At 40.7% G+C, this 27,728-nt stretch overlaps 1 long non-coding RNA gene across 1 annotated transcript; it reads left to right on the top strand.

Annotated features, from left to right (window-relative positions):
- Positions 1–2,944: 2,944 nt before the first annotated feature.
- On the top strand, positions 2,945–27,420 carry LOC139180972 (uncharacterized). The gene is made up of 5 exons (XR_011565138.1): positions 2,945–4,859; positions 5,619–5,843; positions 20,310–20,492; positions 24,242–24,332; positions 26,880–27,420. It is a non-coding gene; the product is annotated as an uncharacterized lncRNA (long non-coding RNA).
- Positions 27,421–27,728: the final 308 nt, after the last annotated feature.

Genomic DNA, 27,728 nt, shown 5'->3' with positions numbered 1-27,728 from the left:
TTTCACAGCTATTTGTAAGGCCTCCTCAGACAGCCATTTTGCTTTTTTGCATTTCTTTTCCATGGGGATGGTCTTGATCCCTGTCTCCTGTACAATGTCACGAACCTCATTCCATAGTTCATCAGGCACTCTATCTATCAGATCTAGTCCTTTAAATCTATTTCTCACTTCCACTGTATAATCATAAGGGATTTGATTTAGGTCATACCTGAATGGTCTAGTGGTTTTCCCTACTTTCTTCAATTTAAGTCTGAATTTGGCAATAAGGAGTTCATGATCTGAGCCACTTTCATACTTGTTAGCATTTGCCTTACATATTGTGGTGCTCCTATGTTGGGTGCATATATGTTTATAATTGTCATATCTTCTTCTTGGATTGATCCTTTGATCATTATGTAGTGTCTTTCTTTGTCTCTTTTCATGGCCTTTATTTCAAAGTCTATTTTATCTGATATGAGTATTGCTCCTCTTGCTCTCTTTTGGTCTCTATTTATGTGTAATATCTTTTTCCAGCCCTTTACTTTCAGTCTCTCTGTGTCCCTTGTTTCGAGGTGGGTCTCTTGTAGACCTCATATATAGGGGTCTTGTTTTTGTACCCATTCAGCCAAACTTTGTCTTTTGGTTGGGCATTCAACCCATTTACATTTAAGGTAATTATTGATAAGTATGATCCCGTTGCCATTTACTTTGTTGTTTTGGGTTAGAGTTTATAAACCTTTTCTGTGTTTCCTGTCTAGAGAAGATCCTTTATATTTGTTGAAGAGCTGGTTGGTGGTGCTGAATTCTCTCAGCTTTTGCTTGTCTGTAAAGTTTTTGACTTCTCCTTAATATCTGAATGAGATTCTTCCTGGGTATACTAGTCTGGTTTGTAGGTTTTTCTCTTTTATCACTTTAAGTATGCCCTGCCATTCCCTCCTGGTCTGAAGAGTTTCTGTTCAGCTGTTATCAGATCAGCTGTTATCCTTATGGGGATCTCCTTGTGTGTTATTTTTTGCTTTTCCCTTGCTGCTTTTAATACTTGCCCTTTGCGTTTGATTTTTGTTAATTTGATTAATATGTGTCTTGGGGTGTTTCCCCTTTGGTTTATCCTATTTGGGGCTCTCTGGATTTCTTGGACCTGAGTGAATATTTCCTTATCCATTTTAGGGAAGTTTTCAACTGTTATCTCAAGTATTTTCTCATGGCCTTTCTTTTTGTTTTCTTCCTCTGGGGTTCCTATGATTCAAATGTTGGTGTGTTTAACATTGTCCCAGAGGTTCTGAGATTTTCCTCATTTCTTTTAATTTTTTCTTTTTTCCTCTCTGCTTCATTTATTTCTACCATTCTATTTTCCACCTAACTTATCCTGTTTTCTGCCTCAGTTATTCTACGCTGCTTCCCTCTAGAGTGCTTTTGATCTCAGTTATTGCATTATTCATTATTGATTGACTCTCTTTTATTTCTTCTAGGTCCTTGTTAAACATTTCTTGCATCTTCTCAATCCTTGTCCCTAGTCTATTTATCTGTAACTCCATTTTGTTTTCAAGATTTTGGATCATCTTTATTATCATTGTTCTGAATTCTTTTTCAGGTAAAAGAACTCCCTATCTCCTCCTCTTTTGTTTGGTTTGGTAGGCATTTATCATGTTCCTTTACCTGCTGAATCTTTCTCTGCCTTTTCATTTTGTTTAGATTGCTGTGTTTGAGGTGGCCTTTCTGTAGCCTGGAAGTTTGTGGTTCCTCTTTATATTGCAGCTTGCTCTCTGTGGGTGGGGTTGGACGAGTGGCTTGTCAAGGTTTCCTGGTTAGGGGAGCTTGCGTCTGTGTTCTGGTAGGCAGAGCTGTATTTCTTTTCTCTGGAATGCAGTGAAGTCTCCAATAGTGAGTTCTAGAGTGTCTGTGGGTTTGGCATGGGTTTGGGCAGCCTGTCTTTTAATGCTCAGGGCTGTGTTCCTGCATTGCTGGAGAATTAGCATGGTATGTCTTGCTCTGGAACTTGTTGGCTCTTGGGTGGAGCTTGGTTTCAGTGTATGGAGGCTTTTGGATGAGTTCTTGTCTATTAATGTTCCATGGAATCTGGAGTTCTCTGGTGTTCTCAAGTTTTGGATTTATGCCTCTTGCCTTGGCTTTCAGCCTTATTCTTACAGTAGCCTTAAGAGTTCTCCATTCATACAGCACAGATGATAAAACATCTAGGTTAATGGTGAAAAAATTCTCCATAGTGAGCAACACCCTGAGAGGTTCACAAAGTTACATGGAGAAGAAAAGAGGGAGGAGGGAGATAGAGGTGACCAGGAGGAGAAGAGGGAGAATCAAAGGGGGAGAGAGTAATCTAGCCAGTAAACAGTTCCCTAAATGTTCTCCACAGCCCGGAACACCCAGAGAGAGTCACAGAGTTAAGTAGAGAAGAAAAGGGAGAGGGAGGAGATAGAGGTGACCTGGGGAAGAAAAGGGAGAGTCAAAAGGGGAGAGAGCCATCAAGCTAGTAATCATACCCCTAAGTGAAAATGGATACTGAAGATTAGATTCTTAAAGGTACAAAATTGATAACAAATACCAAAAAGCAAAGATTAAAAATCTAGAGTAGAGGTTAGTCTCACAAAAATACAATATTAAAAGTACAAAACAAAAGCAACCACAAAAAGTATAAAAAAATATATATGAATTTTTCTTTAAAAATAGGGTCTTTTTTTTCAAGGTAATAGTATGTTATAAAAATGAAAATTAAAGGAGTAATAAAGAACTTAAGAATTAAAAAATGATAATAGTCAAAATATATCTAGGAATTTCTCTGGAGCTTTTGTGGGCAGTGTGGTGTCAGTTCAGTTTCAGATAGTTCTTGTTTCAGCTTGTACTTCTTCTCAAGGTCTATAGGCCCCTTCCAATGCTTAGTCAGTGCTAACCACGGGGTTTTAAATCTGTTCCACCTGTCACTTCCAGAGAGGTTCCCTCTTCTTTGTTTATTTTGGCTTCCTCTGTTTTCAAGTCTGTTCAGTATCTAATTTCCGCCCTGACACAAGGGGTGAAGGTAGTCACTTATTTAAGCTCACTTGTTCAGGTGTGTTCTGGGGAGGGAGGAACACTACAAACAAATATCACTGGCTTGTGTGGGGAGTGCTTGCAGTGTATGGATCACACTGGGTTTGACATAGCTCAAGGCGACATGTTCTTTCCAGGACTACACTGCTTAGGGTCCAGGTTGCTCTGCAGGGTTACTGTCCAAAGCAGGTGCTGCGTTTTGTGCACTTCCCAAGTCTAAGCTGCTCAGATTTAGTTTCTCGGGTACTCTGCAAGGGCACAGACTCGATTGGGTGTGCGTTTTGTGCCCTTCCCAGGTCTGAGCAGCTCAGGCGACCAGGTACTTGGTGAGCACACTGTTCCAGGTGGGCCGTGGATCTTAATCACCTCACCAGTCCCAGCCACTCGCTTTCCTGGGTGTGGCACGAGAGCACCATCTCAGGTGTGCCATGTAACTCTTCTGGGGAGCTGATCTCTGGCTGTGACCGTCCTGGCAGATGTTGTCAGTCCAGGATCCCAGGAAGACGTGGTTAGAAGAGGGAGCCTGCTCACAGTTTGGTGGAAGATGCTGGTCTCTGGAGCCAAGATTGCCCCTTGCCTTCCAGCTCTGACTGTTGCATGCCTGCCTCTCTGCCTCCATTGGTGGGGATGGGCCTGTATGCAACTGGCTAGCTCTTCTTTGGTGTTCACTCAGTCCTTTGTTCTGTGAGTAGGCCAGGCTGCACATGAGGTTAGAGCCTTTCACGGGAAAGTTCTCTTTTTTTTTTTTCTCTCTCTCTCTGGCTATCCCACAGTTTCGGTTGCTCTCTTATGTTAGCTCCCTCAGATGGTCCTCAGGGCATTCAGGCCTGGTCCTTATCCTAAGCATACAGCCTGCACCTCCTTATCCAGCCCCTGCTCACTGGTGGTGGATGTGAGCATCTGGGCTACTTCTCTGTTGGGAGTTGCAGTTAGGCGTGTTTTCTGTTTTTGTTGTTTTTTTTTTTTTTCTCCTGGTTATTTTGCTCTCTGAGATTCCAAAACTTCCCACAGACCCACCCGTGAGAGGGTTTACTGCTGTGCGGAAACTTTTCCTCTTTCACAACCCCCTCCCCAGGATGGGTCTCCGTCCCTAACTCTTTTGTCTCTCTTTTTGTCTTTTATATTTTGTCCTACCTCCTTTTGAAGGGAATGGGCTGCCTTTCTGGGTGCCTGGTGTCCTCCGCCAGCATTCAAAAGTTGTTTTGTGGAAGTTGCTCAGCATTCAAATGATCTTTTGATGAATTTGTGGGAAAGAAAGTGGTCTCCCCGTCCTATTCCTCCGCCATCTCGGGACTGGCCCCCTTATTTATATTTTTATTGACGTACCATTGATTTAAAATGTTGCATTAGCTTCAGATATACAGCAAAGTGATTCAGCTATATATATGTGTATATGTATATATTCAGCTACATAAAAGTGTGTGTGTGTGTGTGTATATATATATATATATATATATCCCTTTTCAGATTCTTGTTCCTTATAGATTATTATTAAAATGTTGAGTAGTTCACTGTACTATATGGTAGGTCTTTGTTGATTGTCTACTAATATATAGTAGAGTGTATAGTTTAATCCCAAACTACTTTTTATTTAAAATTTTAGAACTCATTGTTTTAAATTCCACCTTTGTTTCTTTTATTAAATATATTTTTAATGGAGCATAATTACTTTATAATGTTGTATTGATTTCTGCCATAAAACAAGGAGAATCAGCCATAAGTATACATATATTCCTTCTCTCTTGAGCATCCCTCCTACCTTCATCACATCCCACCACTCCAGGTTGTCAAAGAGCAACAGGCTGATGTGGAAGAACCTAGAACCTGTTATACAGAGTAAAGTAAGTAAGAAAGAGAAAAACAAATATATTAACACATATATATGGAATCTACTGATGAACCTATTTGCAGGGCAGGAATAGAGACAGACATAGAGAATGGACTTATGGACACAGAGCGGGAAGGGGAGGGTGAGATGATTGGAAGAGTAGGATTGACGAATATATATTAACATGTGTAAAGTAGATAGCTAGTGGGAAGCTGCTATATAGCATGGGGAGCTCAGCTTAGTGCTACTGGCCTTCTGCACAAGTTCTTCCAATAATTTATGCATGCAAGGCACTAACTTCTCCTAGTGTTACTGCAGTCTGAACAAAATAGCTTTTACAGCCTTTGGGACTGCCGTACAACCCAAAGTTGCCACATCAGTGTAAAGTGATGTAAGTATGGGCATTACAAGAAAACATTGCTTGGATTTTTAGCTTTCCTGTCATCCTCTAGTGGCAGGTATCATGAAAAACATGATGGACTTTTAAGGGTTAGTGAGAGAACGTGGAGGGCAGTGGTCCTTCAAGCGGTCAAAAATACTGCCCATGGTTTAAATTATATTAAATTCATGTCCTTATGGCATAACTCAGCAATATTTAAATTTACAACAAATGAGGAGCTCAACCACAGAGACATTTCTATCTCTGTTTGTGTATATATCCACACCAGACACAACCCAATTATTGTTTTTACTAACATGGAAACCCAGGCACTGCTATGCATAGAAAAGAAACATTCACCTGGTACTTTTATCTTTCCTTTCTTCCTTATAGAAAACCCAGAGCTTAGGCACCACCTTCTTGATCCTGATAAGAACCTGATGTGGACCAATGATTCTGAAACCATCCTTAGCCCGTGTTCATCATCATCTAGTATAAGCCAAGAAAGTACCCACCACTTTCTGGAGAAAGAGGTGACCTTATATGCCATCCATGTACTTTGGTCCACTGAAGACACTGTGGAAGCCAAAAGGTGGACCTAAACCATTCCCTCAACAGGTAACACCATATGAATACCCGGGGACAAGTCAGGTCCCCTACAGCTGAGTACAAGGTGACCTCCAAGTTTAAGCCATACCTTATTATTATGCCCCGTCTCACCTGAGAATTTCCTACACTTGCCAGTGTTGACTTCATGTCTATTGGTGGTTCATCCAGGCCTAGTAATGTACACTACTGTTGACAAGGTCTGTCCGGACACTGTACCACACACATGTAACAGGGAGTCTTATAACACAAGTCAGATTGGACACAATGGGAACCATGCTGTTGTCTGTTCGGGTTGGTCAGTCCTACTATCATGACCCCAGATACCACCACTGAGGCTAGACCTTCTCCTGTCTCTTCTACTAGAGCAGCATTCATCCTGGCTAAACCAGACTCTTTGGATACAGCTTATGACTCATAGAAGCTTTGTAAACCCTCAGAGCCAGTTTTGACTTAGGATCAAATGAGACAGACACACTGTTATTAAGTAGTGCCTTTAATCACATCGAGCCACTGTCTCTTGAGTCTTATTTGAGGAATGCCCAGAGATAGCATGCACCCAGTATTACAGCCAGGATGCTTGTGGTCAGTGCAATCATATTAAATGTGCAGTAATGCAGAGCCATACTAACAAAGTCTATGGGATTACAATTAGATAAAATTATAGCTCTTGGTAATCCCTGGTGTAATTGAGTCATTTCCTAGGCAGGTTGATAAGAAGTCTAAGGGTCCCCAAGCAGAGAGGGGTCTGGAATTCTCAAGGAGGAAGAAAGGACAAACTTTTTCCCCTCTACATTCCTTAGGATTATGTATCCTGCCTGAGGACAATCTCTGGATTAAACCTTCTGGCTAATCCTGTTATCTTAAAATGTAAATTATGGGAGTAGGTTTGGTCTTTACAAGGACTTCCCTGGTGGCCCAGATGGTAAAGCACCTGTCTACAATGCGGGAGACCTGGGTTCGATACCTGGGTCAGGAAGATCCCCTGGAGAAGGAAATGGCAATCCACTCCAGTACTACTGCCTGGAAAATCCCATGGACAGAGGAGCCTGGTAGGCTACAGTCCATGGGGTCACAAAGAGTCGGATAGGACTGAGCGACTTCACTTTCACTTTCAGTGTATCCTGCCTGAGGACAGTCTCTGGATTAAAACTTCTGGCTAATTTTGTTATCTTAAAATGTAAATTATGGGAGTAGGTCTGGTGAGGTCTTTACAACCTCCAGACATTCTTTGGATTCATTGGAGAGTGTATAACTCTATTGCTAACACTAGCAAGCAGGGTACTCTTTCTACCCCCTTCTGATGTCTATGTCAGAAGCTTTCTCTATCTCCTTTATACTTTAATAAAACTTGATTACTCAAAAGCTCTGAGCAATCAAGCCTCCTCTCTGGCTCCAGATTGAATTCTTCTCCTTCGGAGGCCAAGAATCCCAGCATCTTTGCGTGGTTCAGCAACAACCTTTCATAATGATGAATATAAACCTTGCCAAAACATATACCTTTACAACTAATTGGTTTCTTTTTTTATATGTTATAATGATTTTTTTCTTTATCTAGTGCAAGTCCCATTTATTGATGCTTGCACTGGAAAAAATTGCACTAAGTGACTGAGCACAGCTTACCATGAATTTCCTTCCTGTTTGGGAACTTATATTTTAAATATATATACCCACACTTGATATATTGCATATATGTTGCATACATTCCTTTATATATAAAGGAATATATATATTCTCTCTCTGCAAATAGGTTCATCAGTTCTCTCAGGAAAGGCATGTCTAAAGGGTCAGGCACTTCATCCAGTTTGGGAGTTCTTTCCTAACCTAACTCTTCCAATACAAACTTCCAGATTTACATCACATTCAGTGGGAGGTGGCTTTTCAACAGCTGCAGCACTTACTGCCCACAGGAAACAATCATAGCTTTTGGGTGTGACAGCAAAGACAGTTCTCATGAAAACATATTTGATTCCATGGAGAAATCTAACTACAGTTATGTGGGACTTTTTCCATTCAAAATGACGGCTGAAGTGAAGTGTTAGTCGCCCTGTCGTATCTGACTCTTTGCATCCCCATGCACTCACATTAACAAAATCACACAAATTTGCATGCATATTTATTCATACAAGGGGATGCTCAAATATTTCCTGTCTCACAGCAACATGCTCACATTCATGAACACACATATTTATCGTACACATGTTCATAAATTCATGGACACACTTAAACATATGTACTCAAAGCTTCATATTTACATATATGACAGTGATTGTTCATTCATCTGCCAAATATAATCACATACACAAAGTCATTCACACATTATGTCAGACACTGACACACTATCATCCTCCATCACAAATATAGTTTTACGTGGTCACACACATTGAGACATTCACTCACACACACACACACACACACACACACACACACGTATACTTGATGTTTATGTGCTCACACACTCAATAATCTTAAATACACAAACATGCTACAGATTTATTCACATACATAGCTGCTCTCACATAAAATTGTTTTTACACATGTCCATTCTCACTCTCCCATTAACATGCTCACATATACGAATACCCACCATTCATTCACTAAGATACTCAAGAATTCATACAAACACAAACTCACATATATTCACATGTTCACACAACACTCAGTTGCATGAGTTTGCTCAGGAAATCACTTACACACTGGCAGATGTTTATTTTCTTTCATGTACATGCCTACATATTCAATTATACATGTGCATTAACATACAAAAAATACATATACTGTTACTTACAAATATATTCTCACCTTATCATGCTACTCAGTGCAGTCAACCATGAATATCTTTACACATATATACACACACAAACACACTCTATCCCTCATACAAACAAATATGATCACACATTCACATATTTACACCCTCGAGTGAGGACATGCTTGTACAGTTATTCACTCTTTTTCTGAGGCAAGGAAAGCGACTTTATTCGGAAAGCAGCTGATGGATAAGATGGCAGGCTAGCACCTCCAAATAACCATCTTGTGGGTGTCTGGATGCCAGGTTCTTTTGTAGATCAGAGAGAAAGAAGCAATGAGGAACTAAAGACAAAAGGCAGAATTGAGAGTGAGAGGCAGTGAGGAAGTAAAGTGAAAGGGTCTTCAGCCATGCAAAACATCTCCAAGTGAATGGCAAGTCTTTGGAAGGGGTATGTGAATCTCTGTTTACAGATGGGAAGGGACAGATTACCTTTCTATGAACTGAACAAAAGCAGTTTAGTTTACAGTCAAGCAGAGGGACAGGGTCCTCTGAGACAAGCTATGAAGTATGATTATAATAACAAAAGCAACAAAAAGCAAGTCAAAGAAACAGTTTACAATATGGATTGAGAATTGACTTCCTCCCTGCAACACTGTCGCAGTCTCTCCCACAATCTTGTGGAAAAAAGGGGTTCTGACCATTCTGCTTAGTCAGATGGATCTTTCTGGGAGTGTCTGCCATCTTTGCCAGTGTTTCAAATATTGAGATTTGTCTTCTTTTTGTTCCTCTTTGGAAGTGTCTTATTTCACACCTGTAGACTTAGAAATACTGAACTTCAGATCCATGAGACAGCATCTCAAGTTAAGAAATTTAGCACTTTTCTATGTATGGGAAGATGCAAAAGTCAGGTCTCACTAAAATTATTTCCTTGGTATGTACCTCAGTCATCTGGGGCCTGAAATCCTGCATTCTCAGGTTCCTCAGGGTTTACCATAGGGAGTGTTTGCAGCGTGATGACTGCCAGGTGGCAGGCATTCCCATTCACTGGGGCTCACTGGCTCACATTGAAGGACTGGCTCACATTGAAGGACACAGATTTCATGCCTCAGGTCTTCCCCTCTTGGTCATGAATGACCATTATCTGGGAAACATTATGTGATCAACCTTTGTCCCGCGGTGCTGGGAGGCTCATCCTAGTTCAGGCAAACATTCTTAATATGCCACTTCAGGTGTTAAGTTTTGGACCAGGCCCCATCAATAATTAAAAATTCTCTGGATTCTAACTACAATCTAGGAGACATTTTTCCTTGTTGCCTTTTCCCTAGAATCACACTACGGCAATTATTTTATGTTACAAATGTGATTTCCTCAAAACATTTAACCATATACGTTTTGTTGTAGGCCTAATTACACATTGGTTACTGCATGATACAATAATCTTATAAATTAAACAGGATATAAGTAATACAGACAATGACATAGTACAGCAGGGAGACCCAAGGCACAATTGGAAAACAAAGAACAAATTTAAACACTGATTAGTATAACTAGTTCTAATCCAGTTGCAGTAATCAAGTGACTAAAGGAGCCATGAGTGATTTAATGAGCTTTCTGCAGTTTCATTTTATTGGCCATGCACACTCATGCATGGCTTAATCTTTGAGACAAACATATGTTACTGGCAGGATCAACCAGGTAGAGAGAAAAAGATAAATATTCCAAACAGCATAATCTACCAAATTATTACAAGTCATATTTAGTTGAAGGGGAAGGTTTTTATTACACCTGGAAAACAGATTTCAACCAATAATCCTTTTGGATAGAAACCATAAAAATGGCAACCGTATTTACCAGTTTACTCAGTTCTATGTAACTAATCCTTTTTGTTAATAGCTTTATGAAGTCATCAAGTTTCTCAATAGAATTCTTTGATTTTTTACTCAGTTTACTATTATGTTTTGAAATTCAGAAATCTGTAAAGTCCTTTTTATAAATCTTCTTAAACAGGAGGCATTTTTACAAAGGCATCTTAAATTTCCCCTCACACATAGACACATATACCCACAAACACATACTAATGCTCAACAGTCACACATATAATCTTGATCACATATATAGTCATAGTCAATATGTAAATTTATTCATATGTTAATTCCCTAGACTGCCTGGTTCCACATATGAACATACATGTTCTCTATAGAAATTATTGTGCTCACATATTACATACTCAACACATTCACTTGAGTACAAATTCACTCACATAGTCAAATATACCCATACAACAGTTATCTGACAGATAAATAATATTCATATATTGATTCATAGGCAGGAACAAAGATACCTGTATACTCTGTGACACTAATAAAATTTGTTTACACATGTGTTCACTCAAACTGGCTCACACATTAATTTACAAGGGCATGGTTATAATAGCACTCATACATAATACATTCATATGTTACAGGTACACACACATGCTTTCATATATGCATGCACACACAAATAGAAACATGCTTACACATTCACTTGTGAATGAACATGCTTCTGTTAGGTAGGTAGAATGGGGAAAAGGAGTCCAAAATGGCGGTGGCTAAAAGACAAGGAAGGTCAAAGGAAGGTCCGAGGACCAGAGTGAAGACTTCAGGCAGAACAAACAGCACTCCTGGCTAAGCCCAATTTGCATAGGGCAGGCCCAGGTGGAGGAAAAAACATATAAAAGGAGGAGCCAAAGCGCTTTCTCTCAGACTCTCTCCCGCGTGCATGCGCACGCTCTCTCTCTCTCTCTCTTTCTCCCTCCCCACGCACTCCTCCACTCTCTTCTCTTCGAGTCTTGGATTCTCCTGCTATCTTCTAAATAAAATAGAGCTGTAACACTGATTTGCCTAAGAGCTGTAACACGGTTTGTCCAAGACCCGAGAGCTGTGACGTGCCGAGGGCTTTAATGTCCGTTGCTCCAAATCTTTGTTGTGATGAGACAAAGAACTGAGGAACATACACTCGCATGACACTTCCAAACACACATACATTCACTCACAGAAATACATTCTTCCATTAAGAAGCTCAAATTAATAATCACACTTGCAACATTCACTCACAGACATAAAAATGATGGAACATCTATTCACTCAAAAAAACATGATCACAAATTTTCCCATGCTCACTTTCACAGATCCTGCACATATATATACTCTCAAATCCTTCACACATGCAAATGAACACAAACAGAAACATACTCATTTTCATTACAAATAAACATTTTCACACTCATGAAGCTCACACACACAGAGAAGTATTTGCTCAAATGTTTACTCAAACATTAGTGAAAGGTTGTTGCTGAACCACAAAAGATGCTGGGGTTCTTGGCCTCTGGAGGAGAAAAATTGAATCCGGAGCCAGAGACGAGCCTTGATCACTCAGAGCTTTTGTGTAATAAAGTTTTATTAAAGTATAAAAGAGATAGAGAAAGCTTCTGACAGAGACATCAGAAGGGGGCAGAAAGAGTGCCCCCCTGCCAGTGTTAGCAAGGGAGTTATATACTCTCCAATTAGTTATTACAATGAATCAAAAGAATGTCTGGAGGTTGCAAAGATCTTACTAGACGCACTCCCACAGTCCACATTTCAAGATAACAGGATTAGCCAGAAGGCCCTCAGGAAGGAGAAACTGTCCTCAAGCAAGATACATTGCTGCTATATAATCCTCAGGACAGAGTCCAAACCGAGTTGTTTGTTATGTAATCATCAGTTCCAGGCTTAAAGATAAAAACGTTTTATGTGACTAAGACTAAGGAATGTAGAGGAAAAAAAAGGGAAAAAAAAGTTTGTCCTTTTCTCCTCCTTAAGAATTCCAGACCCTTCTCTCCTTGGGGACCCCGGACTTCTTATCAACCTACCTAGGAATTGACTCTGTCATCAGCAACCCCATGCAAACTAGTATGCTTACACATTAATTCATCCACACAAACAAACACCCATGTACAAATTAAAAAATTTAGTCATACACATGAATAGGTATAAATATGTATAAAGTGCTTGAATATACTAACAACACACTTAACAAGGAATGTAGCTCACTCATCAGTTTCAGACATGCACACGCATTTATTCACTGACATGATCATTCTCTTAGGTTACTCACTAATGGATACACTTATATACTCACATATGCATGCTCATTCTCTCATTCAAACAAATATACTTCAACCACCATTTACACTCATGAAATGTTCATACATTTACACACCCAAATATGGTCATATAACCACATACTCATTCACTCATATATATCAACATTCATATATGTATGTATGTGTGTTCTTCAATTTATGCTCACACACATTCACATATTCACTTAGAAACAAACATGGTTTAAAATTCACTTGAACACACTCATTTACACATACCCTGTCCCAGATGCATATCAACATACTGTGTATATAACTTGATTACCATTCACTCATACATACATGTGTATTCAAACATACAAGTAAACTTACGAATTTACTCAAACACAAAATTGACAATATACATGCATATGCAGTGTCACTAATGATAACATTCTCACAATTCACTCACTCAAAAGGGCATATGACAGATTAACTCACAGGCACATACATAGTCTCACATATTCTCTCTTTTACACAGACATGCTTGAAAATTCACTCACATGAGCATGACAATGCATTCATTCACTCACATGAACACACTCACAAAATCACTGACACACTAGACAGTTATTTGTACTTACATGTACAGACTCACACTTCAACTTCCAAAAAATAACCTGATCATAAATGGAGTATGCTTATGTATTCACTTGTACATGAACCTACTCATACTTACAAATGCTTATACAATCACTATATCAATACACTCACACATGAACATGCTTATAAGATGAACCCCATTCACTCACTGAATGCTTACAAATTTACTAACACTCATGGACACACTTATATCCACATGTTCACATGTTCAATCCCACAGACTTACACACATAAATTTGCTTATGTAAATATACCCACAGATTCATTCACACACATAGAACACACTCATACATGCTCATGTTCACTCACTGATACTTTCTTTCATTAACGTATATAAACACACATACAAACAAAGACATATATTCAGTCACACATATGTGAATCCCCATTTCAACATGATTATACACTCTAGTGCTAACACATTGAATCACACACATATATTCACAAAATCATTCACATATATACTCTTACATATAGTGGTTTATACAAATCACATGTCCAGTCTTAATTCTATATTTACATACTTGTGCACAAACATCTGTGTGTTCTCTCACAACACACATACCTGCTGTCACTAATGCATATGCTTACAAATTTCCTAAAACAATTCATGCATATATGAAGACATAACACATTCACTAACAGATACATCCTAAATTCTTACACACAAGTAGACACATGGATGCTACCACAAATGCACACATTCTCTCATTCACATGAATATGTTCACAAATTTATTCACATGTAGGACACACTCAGTGTCTCACATGAACACACACATCCTTACAAATTCACTTATGAACACACAAACCCATGATTTTACATTTTCTTTCAACACACTCACACATGTGGACACACTCACATATTTCCACACATGAACATGCTGGTACTTCCACACAGAGAGACTGATATACTTACATTCACTCACACATGAATGAGCTCACACACAGACATACTTGCATATTCATTGAAACAAATGTGCTCACACATATAGTTACCATTTACCCAGATGCCAAGTTCACACATTAACATGAATGATCATTGACCCGTGTACATGTATATTAACTCAGTCACATACAAAAACATGCTCACATGCTGTCAAACACAGTGACCCACACTCAGTCACTTGCACACAGATATGCTCACATACATTCATATCAACACATCTACTCAGATACATGAACACTCTGAAAATAGCAGTCATACATTCATTCCCACTTGTACATGGATGTACACCTACAGACAATCACTCCCACATGAACACACATGCATTCAGTCACACATCAGAGCACATTCTTACATTCATTCACACAAATGAACATGCTCACATTAACATTCTTAGATGTGAAAACATGCACACACATTCAGTCACACCTAGATACACTCACATCTAATCACAGGATGCTCACATTGTCATGTAAGCTAAGACGTTGACATTAAATGGCATGAACCTGCTCACATGAAACTGCTTCTATATTCCTTCACAGGAAAGTGTCCATATGTTAACCCATACATGACTGCCATCACATACATGACCATACCTACACATTACCACACGTTTCAGTATAGTCACACCAATACTTATATGTTCATTCAGACATAAACCATATTCAAACATGTGCCTAATTAATGTATTCATATTTTATTATGTTCAAACACACAAAAACCTCTCAAGTTTATATACACAAAGGAAAATTTGACATAAGTGTACATAATCATATTCAGTCACACACATAAACTCACTTAGATACTCATGAACAGATGAAGACTTAAATACATAAACAAACAGAAATAAACATATTGATATATTCACTCACATGAACTTGCTCACAGATGAATTCAGGTGCACAGGCACACCCACATACACTTAAAACTTCACTTAAAATTGTACATCATGCTCATGTATATAAACTTGTTTATACATTTAGTTGCACTAATGAAAAATACATTAATACCTTCATGCACACCAACTTACTCATGCCTTAATTTACACACATGAACATGCTCACATATATACAAATACACACTCACATATAAATGAACACACAAATTCATGTTTTCACAAATACAAGCTTTAACATTTGCATATTCACATGCTCAAAACACAAATGTCTTCACATTATCACTTCCACACAAGGAACACACATTTAGTCATACACAAGCATCATCACATTCACTCACAGAAAAGAACACATATATTACATACAAGCATGCTTATATACTCATTAACACACACATGATGCTATATATTCGCTTAACATTGCATTTCCATATGTACACATAGATGTGTGTATGTGTGTGTGTATACTCATGCATTTACTGACAAACTTGTTTGCACATTAGCTCAAGAAAAAATCTAGAAAAACAGAAATATAAAGCATACATTCACTCATAGTCATGAACATACATGACATGCTTACATTTTCATTCAAACACAGAAACATGATCAGATGTATATACTCACACAGTAATTTGCACACAGAGATGAACAAGGGCACATACAGTGAACCTGGTCACAAACTCACAAGTACATTCATTAACAGTCACGTACATGGATATGATCAACATTCACACATACACATACACTCATGCAATGACTCAAAAGCAGATGTACACATTAAGAATCTGACACAAATGAACATGGTTATACATTCACTCACAGGTGAACATGCTACCAGCATGAACATGCTTACAAATTCACTCATATGTATGAACACAGAAAAACACATTAACACACTGATATATGAACAGGCTCAATTCACTCTTACACAAAGAGATGCTCACATACCTCCACAGGTTACACATTCACTCAAATGAACATGCTCACAGATTTATTTCTATTCATAGACAGTCTGTGGTTCCCTGGTGTTGCAGTGGTAAAGGGCCTACCTGCCAGTGAAGAAGATGCAAGAGACACTGGTTTGATCCCTGGGTCAGGAAGATTCCCTGGAGAAGGAAATGGGAACCCACTCCAGTACTCTTACCTGGAAAATTCCATGGATCGGAGGAGCCCGGTAGGCTACATGGAGTCACAAATAGTCAGACAGGACTGAGGACTGAGCACACACACATAGATACACTGACACATGGACATATTCAAATAAAGATAGACTCAAGTTAACATGGTTATACATTCACTCACATACTCGAATATACCTCACATACACTGTGTCACTCATACATTTACTTACATGCATGAGCATACTCATCCTAAAGTTGTTCACACAGTCACATGTACAGACATTGTCACACACACAAGTATGGTTACAAATTCCTTCATACACATAGACACCCTGACATCTAATCAATTGCACATAGACATGCTCACAGATACTTTGTGGTCACTAGTCACTCAAATCAACAGCATATTCTTCATATTTACACATTCACAGATTCACTAAGACACAAGAAACGCATATATACATGCACAACAGACCTAAATTCTCTAATATTGGAGCATATTCACAGACTGAAAACATATTCACCTATTTATTCATATGTATAGACACATTTGGTCTTCCCTCATGGTTCAAATGGTAAAGAATGTGCCTTCAATGCAGGAGACCTGGGTTCGATCCCTGGCTTGGGAATATCCCCTGGACAAGGGAATGCCTACCCACTCCAGTATTCTAACCTGGAGAATTCCATGGACAGTGGAGGCTTGTGGGCCACAGTCCAAGGGGTCAGAAAGAGTCAGATGCCTCTGAGCAACTAACACATTCACTTTCATAACGTGCTCCCTCATTTACTTTCATAGACACACTCATGTAGCCATACACATTCCCTTATACAAAATGCTCACATGTCCACTAAGACATCAACATGCTTACAAATTCATTCACAGACACATATATGCTCACAACAGTACACTCAGGTGCCCTTATATGTGCATATTAATATATTTAGAAAGAGGAGCATTTTCATGTATTTATATGAATACAAATTTTCTCACAGGCATCACAAAGCTTATACCTACACACACAGATGACTCACATAAAAACACAAACTCATATCGTTTTCACAAAAATACTCACACATTAACAAGCTTACACAAATGAACAGTTACATACTCACTCATGAAAATGTCGTTACACATACATTCCCTCAAACTAGCTCACACATTCACTTACACACATTCAAATATGATCCCAGTCATATACAATTCCCCATGTAGAAGATACAAGCAGCATCATACTTACATTCTCACAGGTGAATATGCTCACACTTACTATGAAGTTCCCACATTTACACACGTAGAGGTATTCAAGTGTACTCATATGCACACACTTGGACATTAACTCACAGAAATATACTCCACTTTCACATGATCAAAAACAGACATTCATCTCACATACATGAATATGCTAATATTCATGCCCATGGTCACACATTCACTCATCCATATGAAAAGTCCATTTACTTCAACACACAAACTCATATTTAAATAGGCTCCCATGCTCATTCTTACACATGTGGTTATAGACATGCACAAGGTCACATTGACTGGCACAAACATGCTCTCACACTTGTTCACTCATAATAACTGCTCACACATTCACTTGAATGTGATAACAAATTAAATCACTTATACTTACATCCATATACTCATAGTCACTCACATACACATTAACATGCCCAGAAGTAGGAATGTGCTCACACTCACCAAGACACTCTCACATTCACTCACAGTCACACAAAATTCATTCAAGTATTCTGGGGTTCTGACCATCCATGTGAATCTGAATATATTTAACATATAATCTACCATCACAATATAATGTTTCTGTGAATCCAGGGTTTTGCATGCATGGATTCAACTAATCATGTATTGTGTAGTACTGTAGTATTTGCTATTGAAGAAATCTGCATATAAGTGGACCTGCACTGTTCAAACCCTATTGTTTAAGAGTCAGATGTACTTTTAAAATATCATACAGGGGAATTCTTTGGTAGTCCAGTGGTTAGTACTCAGCAGTATCACTGCTGTGGCCCCATGTTCCTTACCTGGTTGGGGAACTAAGATCCTGCAACCTGCACAACATATGTGTGAAAGTTGCTCTGCTGCTGCTGCTGCTAAGTCGCTTCAGTCATGTCCGACTCTGTGCAACCCCATAGATGGCAGCCCAGTAGGTTCCCCTGTCCCTGGGATTCTCCAGGCAAGAGTAGTGGAGTGGGGTGCCATTGCCTTCTCTGGTGAAAGTCGCTCAGTTGAGTCTGATTCTTTGCGACCCCATGAACTGCAGCCCTTCAGGCTCCTCTGTCCACTGGATTTTCCAGGCAGGAGTACTGGAGTGGGTTGCCATTTCCTTCTCCAGGGGATCTTCCTGACCCAGGGATCAAACCCAAGTCTTGCGCATTGCAGGCAGACTCTTTAACAGTAAGCCACCAGGGAAGCCCAACATGCCCTCCCCTCCCCCCCCCCCCAAATATCAGACAAGTGAACAGGCTTAAATTTTTACACTCACACACAAACATGGTAATATCCATGGATATGTTAGTTGTTCACTCATGCATGCACAAACATTTCTTTAATCACACAGATATATTCCTATTAACACACTTACACTTGAAGAGGCTCACCCATTCATTTTCCCACACAGACACTGCTATATAAAGGAACCAAAGATGGCCTCATTTTACTTCTTTACAGCAGGCTATAACCCATTAGCTGAAAAGCCAGTGAGCACCAAACTCAGTTTTTACATACCAGTTGGTTTAAACATTGGGTTGGGTCAAAGAATTTGTTTGGATTTTCCATAACATCTTGCAGAAAAATCTGAACAAACTTTTTGGCCAGTCCAATGTATTCCAAAAAAGCAGATTTTAATCCATTTAGAGTACTTCTATGGTGGTTCAGTGGTAAAGAATCCGCCTGCTAGTGCAGGAGATGCAAGAGACTCAGGTTCGATCACTGAGTTGGAAAGATCGCCAGAGAGGGAAATGAGAAGCCACTTCAGTAGTCTGCCTGGGAAATCCCATGGACAGAGAAGCTGGGTAGACTACAGTCCAAGGGGTTGCAAAAGAGAGTGACACAACTTAGCAACTAAAGGAGAACAACAGTGAAAATGTGAGGCTTTTTTCTCTACGTGTTGGGGCCAGAACACTGGAGCATTAGGAGTGTGCTGCTCTCCAGGGGCTAATTGCCCTCAAGATCTGATGCACTGAACTGTGCCTTCTTTTCCCCTTCTATGATGCCAGCCAAGAGCCCTCACTTTACCTTTGCCTCCTTTAGCTAAGGGAGGGAGGTAGTCTGGGAGCCCAGTTTTCCATCCTGATGAGGCTCCAGAGCCCTATCATAAAATGCATTGGCTAACCCTCTTCCACCACTTTCAGAGGAGAGGCACTCTGGTTTATCTCAAAGGTGTCCAGGTCTTTCACAATTACCTTGGCAGTAAATTTGCTTGTTTCAACCCACAAAGCAAGCTTTGGGGCATAAGTTCTTTAAAGGAAAAAGTAGATTTTGTGTTTTTTACAGACGGTAGTTGCAGGATGAGGTGCCCCACACTGCCAACCCCTCTCCCAGTTCTCCAGCTGCCACAGACCTGGAGCTGGGGCTGAGCCAGGAATGACAGCAGAGGCCAGAATGAGCAGAGAGTTTGGCAGTACCCAAACCATAATAGGCAGGACCTATCTTTTTGATTGGTTCCTGGCATTTGTGGGATTTGCTTACCTCATGATTCCATCAGGGTAGGCGGGGCCAGTTGTGCACAGGGTTTTTGATTCCTAGCTGGCAGCTGGAAGTGCATCCTACCTAGTGCTCTTAGAATCCAGGGATTCCTTCGCAGCATGCTTTGTGGAGTACTCTACTCTCCGCACCCAGGCTCAGGGACCCTGATTGATTCTCACCTTCCCTGCCTCCCTTGCCAAGATGGTCTTAGCTTAGTATCATATCTGCAGAAAAACAAGCTTCCCGCCACACCTCGTGGTTAGCCCGCTCACCCCCTCCTCTGTCTTCTGCCAGGTCTGTAGCAGTCTCCAGTGTTCAGAGCAATGGAGTCCGGATGAGAAGCAAGTCCCTGTGCATCCATGGCTCACCAGGATCCAGCTCTTGAAGGGTGACGACCACAGTTCCACCTGAAAATTCCACTTTGACATCTAACCTCTCCTCTGATGTTCCTGACTTCGCTCTGCACTTCTTTAATTGGTAAGCAGGAGTGAGAGAGTCGATTCCTAGGCAGATTGATAAGAAGTCCAGGGGTCCCCAAGGAGAGAGGGGTCTGGAATTCTCAAGGAGGAAGAAAGGACAAACATCTTTTTTTCCTTTACATTCCTTAGTCTGTAAGTTTTTTTCTTTAAGCCCAGAACTGAGATTACACAACCAACAACTAAGTTTAAACTCTGTACTAAAGATTATATAACAATAATGTATCCTGCTTGAGGACAGTTTGTCCTTCCTGAACACCTTCTGACTAATCCTGATATCTTAAAATATATATAATGGGAGTGGGTCTGGTAGGATCTTTCTGTGGTTAAGTTCTAATCCTGTTATCTTAAAATGTAATTGTGGGAGTGGGTCTGGTAAAATGTTCACAAACTTGAGACATTCTTTTGAATTATTATAATAATTTATTAAAAAGTATGTAATTCCCTTGCTAAAGACTAGCAAGGGAGGTATTCCCCATCCCCTCTTCTGATGTCTCTGTCAGAAGCTTTCTCTGTCCCTTTTCTTACTTTAATAAAACTCTGCTACACAAAAGCTCTTGAGTAATCAAGCCTGGTCCCCTGTCCCGAAGCTGAATCTTCTTCTTTGGAGATCACGAATCCGACATCATTCACTGTAAGCTATCAGGAGTCGCCAGGCTGCCAGGGGCTTGGGGGCCGTGGGTGAGTAGACAAACTTTTAGAAGGAGACAGCTGGGGAAGATGTCAGCCTGGGCTTTTAAACCCTTGCCCATGCACCCTGCCTGGTTGCCAGTCCTAGAGGAATTGGTGGTAGGGATGGGGATGTGCACTTGAGATGGAGCCCCCTTGTTTCATTGCCTACATCACTGTGTTAGCTAACAGTGACCTAATCACAGGGGTTGGAGAACTGTTGCCAACAGGTCCATGTATCCACGTCCAGGGACTAAGTTCTCCTCATCCTCAGTCTTGTGTAATGTTTCCTGTGTGTGTACTTATGCACACACCGATGGGCACTTGTTACAGGGAGTGGCCAGTGTTGGGGTGAGGCCTAAGTTGCTATCTGGTATAATTGAGAGGACCTTAAATGGCCTAATCTCAAGTTTCTTTCCTTGCTCTGCTCCACCAGATAGTGTCCTCTTCAGACTCTCCTTATTAAATGCACCAGATGCATTCCTGCATATTCTTCCTGAATAGTGTTTCCTTGTTAGCCAGCAGAATTATTCAGAGAACCCAGTCACATCTGGCTCAGGAATCAGGGGCTACCTGACCCACTTAATACTGCAAAACCCTCTTCCCACAGACCCTTCTGATTCATCCTGTTCCAGAATGCAACCCCCACATGTCCTACATTGTCCTGTAATGCCCGCCCTTCCTGGGCTACCCAATAGAGGAGTCACTGGATCTCTGAATCTTTCCCCATAACCACCCAGAAGGTCTGGACCATTCGTGATTAAATAAAGATAAAATTCAAAGGTGTAAATTTGTACTGCTTGACATCTAAAATATTGTGAGAGATTTTGTACAGATAGAAAAGACCAAAAAAAAAAAAAAGATTTCAATGCAACCTAAGTGGCAGCACCATACCAGAATATGGTTTCAGTAGACCCCTCTCTGGCTTGGGGACCCAGCAATCTTCTGCTGTGCCACTCTGTTACCTATGTCTCTTTTGAAGTAAAAGTCCTGATCATTCTAGGTATAGTGAAAAAGGATCACTGCACTTTTGTGACACAGTGATGAAATAAATTCAAACCCAATTTAAGCCAGAGTGCTTAAAACTTGTTACACAACCATTGTCATAAGGGAGGCCGCTATCCCTAATGAACCTGAGTTGAGGCTCTCTGAAGGAAGAAATGCATAAATATGAGTAGTGTAGAGAGGATCCCTTCTCCATCACACACACACAAAGTATATCCAGTGACAAGCAAAAAGGATGAGAGAGAAAGAAATTAGAAAACTTGAATACAGAAGGAGGAAAGAATTTAAACTGATACAAAGGACCACAGTTTAGTCCAGTTGGAAATCTAGAATTTGCTAGAAGAATTTCTACCCAGGTAACATCTTTGTCCTTGGCAGACAGGTGTCAATTACTGTGTCTTCACACGGCCTTTTCTTTTTTAGTGTTGGTAGTGAGCAAGAGCTCTGTGATATCGCTTCCTCTTCTTATAAGGATACCCTCCTGTTGGATTACACCTCCATGCTTATGATGTCATTTAATCTTAATTAGCCATTAAAGTCCATATCTCGAAATATAGTCACATTGAGGATTAGAGTTTCAGCATACCCATTTTGAAAGAATAGGATTCACTGGCTCAGGGTCTCTGGGTACCTTTATTTTGAGGATGGCCCAATATATGGGCGATGGTTGCCACTCTATAATCATTTGTAGTACAGGGCCAAGAAGTGTAGTTTTTGCACTAGTGCCCTATGGGCAACTTATAGGTGTCATGGGTGGTCCAGAGATGCTGGGAGGTGCGTAACAGAGATTACTAGAGCCTCAACAATGAAGAAATCTCTGGAGACACTAATGGAAGTGTCCATTGATTTAGATCTGGACAGATTCTAGAGGCTTTTGTTGTAAGATTTGTTAATATAAATCGGTATAGTAAATTCTGGTTTTTTAATTGGATTAACTTGTAACTTTATAGACAGTAATAGAAAACAAGTTTATATATTGATTGATTGATGAAAATATTGTGACCAGAGGCTCATAGGAACCTAACCCATCATTTCCCCTGGGATTAATGTTTTAGTAGTCACTAATTCATTACTTGTATTGACTTTAAGAATATATAGAATATAGAGTGAAAAGACACAAACACATTGCAGGGACTGATATTCCTTGGTCATCGTTTGTAAGTACCATAGGATCACAGTGCTGCTCAGCAACTCTTCCTGTCTCTCTGCCCTTTTGGAAAAAACATCCCTGCTTAAGGTCAGATATCTTGGGTGAGCAGGTCAGAAAGCTTTGGAAAGGCCAACTCTCTGCAGGGCTTAGGCTGGGTACTTGTGTTTACTCATTGAAGACATCTCCAGTCTCAAAGCACATGATTAACAAGAGAAATGCTTGCTTGCTTGCTCCCAGAATGAATGTCTTTGAGAAGACACCATTGAGGCCTAAGAATCTGAAATGATTTTGCTGGTAAGGGCCAGAAAGTTCTTTCTCAGTGTCCAGCCATTTCCTGGCCCTAAAAATAGGTATACAAGAGCAAGGTTGATATGGATGTTACAACAAAATGTTAGTCCCAGCTCAGATAACGTGACTTTGTGCTGGAGAATGTAGACTGGTTACCTCAGCTCAGCAGGACACTGAGGGTGGAAGATTACTTTTCCCATGGTAATCAGCTGCCCCTGGATGAATCCCCACCAACATGGAAAGCTGTGTCCATGCTGATTCCAAGATCAGGCTCTTTAGGGGACGGACTTAATGCTTTTTTTCTGTGGACTGCCCCCTGTATGCTTCCTCTATTCTCCACTTGCCTGAATGCCTGCTCCCTGTAGCCCAGCCCCTCATTCTGGCTGTTGACATGGACCCAGTCCTTGGATAAAAGCTGGGGAGGAGGAGGAGGCTTCCTCACCATATGCTTCTGGCGGGCTCACCGTGGGGATAGAAGGGGATGGGGTAAAGAATGTGTACAGGTATGACTAGATACGTCAACATCTGTGCCATAGAAGGCATGACCCTGGAAAGGTGACAGCTGGGGTGTTCTCTGTTGTTTGTTCTCTGGGAAATAATGTGACATTTACTGATGACCAGGGACTTCTTTGTTTCAGCAACAACTATGCAAATGAAAATGATTGTGAAGGTTTTGGTCGGACAGGGTGCTGACAGCACATTGTGTCCATCTGAATCCGTATGTTGGAGGTAAGCTGCTTCTACACACTTGAGGGTTTTTCTTTTTATTGAAGTATAGCAGTGTTATATTAGTTTCAGGTATACAACATACTGACTCGGTTATACATATTTAGACATCTTTTTATATTCTTTTCCACTATGGTTTACCACACGATATTGAATATAGTTCCCTGTGCTGCAATAGGACCTTGTTGTTTATCCATTCTGTGTATCATAGTTTGCATCTGCTAGTCCCCAAATCCCAATCCATTCCTTTCCTATAACCTCCCCCTACCTCCACCTTGGTATCAAGAAGTCTGTTCTCTGTGATGTGTAATCTGTTTTTGTTTCATAGATATGTTCATTTGTAGCCAGGTGAAGGTTTATAAATGAATCTTTTATATTGAATTGTTAAATATTTGTTTAATATATTTGGTTATGTTGGTCTTAGTTGTGGCACGTGTGATCTTCATTGGCACTTGCAGGAACTTTAGTTAAAGCACAAGGGATCATCTAATTGTGGTATGCAGGACCTTTGTTCAGCATATGGGTCTTCAGTTGCAGCACGGGGGATCTTTGATGCACCATGTGGGATCTATAGTTGTGGCATGGTGATCTGTTTTGCAGTATGTATGATCTTTAGTTTCAGCATGCAAGATCCTCTAGTTGTGGTACGTGGGATCTTTGTAGTGGTGTGTGGGATATTTTGTTGTAGCATGTGAGTTCCTTAGTTGTTTACTCACAGCATGCAGGATCCTTCAGTTGGGGCATGTGGGATCATTGTTGCAGCTTGTAGGATCATTTTGTTTTGACATACAGGATCCATTATTTGTGGTATGCAGGGTATTTGCTGCAGTATGAGGAATCTTTGTTTCACGGTTGTGGGATCTTCAGTTGTTTACATAATGGAATGGGGCATCTTTTAGTTATGGTACGCAGGATCTTTGTTGTGGCATGTGAGATCTTTGTTGAAGTACGTAGGATCTTAATTGTGGCATGGGAGATCTTTAAATTGTGGCATGGGGGTCAATGTGAGTTCTTTTTAGTTGAGGCATGCAGGATATTTTAGTTGCAGCATATGAGATCTTTTTTGTTGAGACTTTTGCATTAAGTTTAATAGAGCTGAAACACAGAAAACAAACCCTACCATGTGTACTTACCAGTGGCATTACCCAAGCTCTACATTTTGCCTCCCGAGATTGCAATTTCCTGACTTGCAGAGACCTGCAATTGGGTACTCCCAGGTTCCCAAACTCTAGACTTTTTGCTCTGATCCTGCAATTTCTCATACTTCTCTGGCCTCCTAGGCCAGAGGCCTCTGTTCTTTCTATACTCCCTTGAGAAGGGCCAACACCTGAAGTATACTTCCTGGTGTGACTGAAGGAGCACTATCCACAGAAATGGGTGTACAGGCCAGAGGGCGCTATGCTGCTCAAGACTGACTTTTCTGCTCCATCTTGCACACTCCGTGGTGAGGGCTCCTGAGCACACATTCACTACACCCTGGCTTCTTACTCTATTGAGTTTGCTAAAAACTGAGTCTTGTCTACCTCACATTCCCCAACCCAGTTGACATGACTTAGTGACTAAACAAGAACAAAAACAAAAATGTCAGGCTTTTTTCTCCACATGTTGGGGCCAAAACGCTGGAGCCTTAGAGTGGCCTCATCTCCAGGGGCCAGTTGCCCTGAAGATCTGATACACTGACCTTTGCCTTCTTTTCCCCTTCTATGATGGCAGCCAAGAATCCTCACTTCACCTTTGCCTCCCTTAGCTAAGGGAGGGGGCAGTCTGAGAGCCCAGTTTCTGTCCTGATGAGGCGCCAGAGCCCTATCATAAAATGCATTGACTGACCCCCTTCTACCCCTTCCAGAGGCGAGACACTCTGGTTTACTGGAAGCCCAAGGGTCTGGAAGTGACCCCCAGCCAACTATCTCCTGATCTCTCAAAGGTGTCCAGATCTTACATAATTCAACCTCGGCAGTCAAATGACTCCTTTCACCACACAAAAAAAATTCTTGGGCATAAGCTGTTTTAAGCATAAAGCAGGTTTTGCATTCTTACAGACGGTAGGTGCAGGGCGAGATGCCCTGGTCCCCCAACCCCCTGACCCCTCTCCAGCTTCCAGGGAGCTCAAGCTGAAGCTGAGCCAGCAACGACTGCAAGGACCAGAATGAGCAGAGGGCTGGGTAGTGCCCAAACCATGATAGGAAGCAGGATCTGGCATCTTTTTGAATGAATCTTGCCACCTGCAGGATTTGCTAACCTCACTACGGCATCACGGTGGTCGTAGCCAGTTGTGCACCAGGCTTCCTCCTCCCTATTTGGCAGCCGGATGTGCGTTAGACCCATTGCTCTTGGAAGCCAAAGGATTGGTTCACAGCATGCTTCATGGCGTCGAGCTGCTGGGCTGCTTCTCTTCTCGCCACTCTCAGGCTTGGTGCCCCTGATCAATTCCCACCTTCCCTTTCCAAGATGTTCTCACCTGAGAGGTGAGTCTTTGTGGAAGAACAAGCTCCCCGTCCCACCTCGTGGTTAGCCTGCTCACCTCCTGCTCTCTGCTCTGTATTCCACCAGGTTTCCAGCGGTGACACCTCCCCCATTACAGACACACAAGGTATATCCAGTGACAAAGAAGCAAAAAGGATCCAAGAGAAAGAAATCAGAAAATTTGAATACAGAGGGAGGAAAGAATTTAAGTTGTTACAAAGGCCCACAGTTTAATCCAGTTGGAAATCTAGAATTTGGTAAAAGAATTTATACTCTGGTAAGACCTTTTTCCTTGACTGACAGCTGTCTTATTACTGTGTCCTCACATGGTATTTACTTTGTTTGGTGTGGGGAGAGAGTGAGAGCTCTGTGGAATCTCTTACTCTTCTTATAAGGATGCCCTCCAGTTGGATTACAGCTGCATACTTATGACCTCATTTAATCTTAGTTACACCTTAAAGGCAGTATCTCGAAATATAGTCACATTGGGGGTTAGGGTTTCAACATACCCATTTTGAGAGAATAGGATTCACTGGCTCAGGGTCTCTGAGTACCTCTATTTTGAGGATGGCCCAGTATGTGGCTGACAGTTGCCACTCTATAATCATATGTAATACAGGGTCAAGAAGGGTAGTTTCTTGCCTCAGTGGCCTGTGAGCAACTTTTAAATGTCATGGGTGGTCAGAGATGCCACTGGGGCATAACAGAGGTACTAATTCCTCAACAGTGAAGGAACCTCTGGAGATAGTAATGGAAGTGTCCATTGATTTAGACTTGGACAGATTCTAGAGTCTTTTGTCAGAAAGTTTTATCATTTTGTTAATATAAATGGTTTTACAAATTCTGGGTTTCTGATTAAATTGTATCTTTAGATGGAAACAGCTATAAAACAAGTTAATAAATTGATTGATTGATGAAAATGTTGTGACCGGAGGC

Source organism: Bos indicus, chromosome X, assembly GCF_029378745.1.
Source record: "Bos indicus isolate NIAB-ARS_2022 breed Sahiwal x Tharparkar chromosome X, NIAB-ARS_B.indTharparkar_mat_pri_1.0, whole genome shotgun sequence".
Classification (NCBI taxonomy): Eukaryota; Metazoa; Chordata; class Mammalia; order Artiodactyla; family Bovidae; genus Bos; species Bos indicus.
This window is presented reverse-complemented; position numbering and strand designations above follow the sequence as displayed.